General features: G+C 35.4%; 1 pseudogene; it reads left to right on the top strand.

Moving 5' to 3' along the window:
- The first annotated feature begins 1865 nt into the window (after positions 1 to 1865).
- LOC105808977 lies at positions 1866 to 2352 on the top strand (annotated as a pseudogene).
- Positions 2353 to 3120: the final 768 nt, after the last annotated feature.

Below are 3120 nucleotides of genomic sequence, written 5' to 3'. Positions count from 1 at the left end.
AGTCCTATCAGATTAAGACCTCACCCTTATGACCTCATTTAATCTTAATTATCACCTTAAGGGCCCTATCTCCAAATATGGTCACATTGGAGGTTAGGACTTCAACATACGAATTAGGGAGGGTGCACAATTTAGTCCGTAACACTTACTTTAAGCCATATAAAAAATTAATTCAAAATCAATCAAAGTCCTAAACATAAAACCCAAAACTATAAAACTCTTAGAAAAAAACACGGGGGGAAAGATTCATGACATTGGATTTGGTAATGATTTCTTGGATAGGGCACCAAAAGCATAGGCAACAAAAGGAAAACATAGGTAAACTGGACCGCATCAAAATTAAAACTTTCTGTGCATCAAAGGACATGATCAACAGAGTGAAAAGGTAACCTACAACACTGGAGAAAATATTTGCAAATCATATATCTGATAAGGAGTTAATATCCAGAATATGTAAAGAACCACAACTCAACAACCACAAAACACAAACAACCTGAAATAAAAATGGACAAAGGACTTCAACAGACATTTCTCCAAAGATGATATGCAAATGGCCAACGTTTCATTCCATTGTATGAAAAAATGTTCAAGATTTTAGGGAAATGTAAATCAAAACCACGAAAATCACTTTACACCCATTGGGATGGCTACTGTTAAAAGAAACCAACAGAAAATAACAAGCGTTGGTGAGGAAGTGGAGAAATTAGAATCTTTGTACACTGTTGGGAGGAATGTAAAATGGTGTAGCTGCTATGAAAACAAATATGGCAGTTTCTTTAAAAATTAAAAATAGAATGTATGGTCTGGGTATAGATACAAAAAATTTAAAATGAGGTCTTGAAGATATGCTTGTACACCCATGTTTATAGCAGCATTATTCACAATAGCTAAAAAGTGGAAGCAACACAAGTGTCTATTAATGGATGAATGGAAAACACAATATGGTATACACATACAATAGAATATTATATAGCCTATAGCCTTAAATGGGAAGGAAATTCTGATGTATCCTACAACATGGATGAAACTTAAGGACATTAAGTTACGTGAAATGAGCCAGTAACAAAAAGACAAATACTGCATGATTTCACTTATATGAATATCTAGAGCAATAAAACTCATAGAAACTGAAAGTAGAATAGTGGCTTCCAGAGGCTGGGGTGAAAAGTGTGGGTAGGGAAATGGGGGAGTTGTTATTTAAGGGGTGTATAAATCATGGTTCTCTAGAGAAACGGAACCAACAGGATGTGTATATATGTATATATGCATAAATACATATATACATGCATATGTATGTAGGTATGTGTGTATATGTATACATATGGAGAGAGAGAGAGAGGTTTATTTTAAGGAATTGGCTCACAGATTACAAAGCCTGGCAAGTCCAAAATGTGCAGGAAAGGTCAGTAGGTTGGAGACCCAGGCAAAAGCCAATGTTGCGGTTCAAGTTTGAAGGCCATCTGCTGGCAGAATTCCCTATTGCTAGGGAGAGGTTGATCTTGTTCTATTCAGGCCTTCAGCTGATTGGATAAGGCCACCCACATTATGGAGGGCAATCTGCTTTACTCAAAGTCCACCAATTTAAATGTAAATATCATCCAAAAATTCCCTCACAGAAACATCCAGAATAACATTTAACCAAATATCTGCACATTGTGGCCCAGCCAAGTTGACATATAAAATTAACCATCACAATGGGTATAGAGTTTCAGTTTTATAAGATGAAAAGTTCTGGAGACTGGTTGTACAACAATGTGAATATACTTAACACTACTGAACTGTACACATAAAAAAATGGTAACCTACAAAATTGGAGAAAATTTATCATGGTAAAATGGTAAATTTTATGTTATGTGTATTTTAGCATGATTTTTTTAAAAAAGTATATTATTAATAGATCTTTCACTCTGGCCTATGGCACCAGCAGGGTGGGCAAGTGTTGCAGTCTTTGTGCTGCCAGGAAGCTCTATAGTCAACCAATGGGACCAGAAGTGGCATGACAAACAGTTCAAGAAAGCGCATTTAGGTAAAGCCCTAAAGGCCAACCCCTTTGGAGTCACTTCAAGTTCAAAGGGAATCTGTGCTGGAAAAAGTAGAGGTTGAAGCCAAACAGCTGAACTCTGCTGTCAAAAAGTGTATCAGGGTCCAGCTGACCAAGAAAGGCAAGAAAATCACAGGTTTCATATCCAATGATGGTTGCTTGAACTTTATTGAGGAAAACGATGAAGTTCTGGTTGTTTGGATTTGGTTGCTGTTGGTGACATTCCTGGAGTTTGCTTTAAGGTTGTCAAAGTAGCCAATGTCTCTCTCTCAGCCTGTTGCAAAAACAAGAAGGAAAGACCGAAGTCATAAGTTTTGATGATGCCAAAATGTTAGTAATAAATTTTTATATGCTAAAAAGATGGTATATCAGAGAGAGAAATTTCCTTTCCTTAAATACCAAAAGAAATCTTTCCCTAAGGGACTTTGGGATACAAAGTGAATAATATCTTTATCTTGGGCTTTTGCAAATGAGTAAAAAAATTTTCTTCAAATAGTAAACTTCTATAAAGGTTGAGAGGGAAAAATTATTAAATTATATCTCAAAGAAGCAGTGGGGGGTTGAGATTACAAAATCCAGGCATATTGTTTCTTGGGAATAGAATTTCTCTCAGGGATTGAGCACAGAGAGTAAGAAAAATAGCAACCAGCTAAATACATTCCTTCAACTGTTATTCTCAAATAACAAATTTTCAACTGAAGTGTTGTTAATAGTTATGTAGCAGTCAATTTATGGTCAATCATATGACAAATGACTATAATTTTAGTATTTTGGTGAACATTGCTATGAACACAGGAGGTAGAATTTGATCCATAGGATAACCAAATCCATGCTTCCAATGCATTTGAAGTAGACTTTCTGGAATTTTATGCCCATACTTGGGGATTCTTCACTAGATAATAGTCATTAAATGACTATTACGGTGAACTTAACTTGGAAACTATCAGAACATTCATTCAAGTTTCTGTACTCTAGAAAAAGTCTTTTGAATACAAGTTTCTAAAACTCAAATTTAGGTATGACAAGAAGCATATGTTCTCTAATCTCATTATGTTGAGCCATTAGTTTAGCCTATTAGC

Source organism: Propithecus coquereli, unplaced genomic scaffold (genome assembly GCF_000956105.1).
Source record: "Propithecus coquereli isolate 6110/MARCELLA unplaced genomic scaffold, Pcoq_1.0 Scaffold185, whole genome shotgun sequence".
NCBI classification, from domain to species: Eukaryota; Metazoa; Chordata; class Mammalia; order Primates; family Indriidae; genus Propithecus; species Propithecus coquereli.
This window is presented reverse-complemented; position numbering and strand designations above follow the sequence as displayed.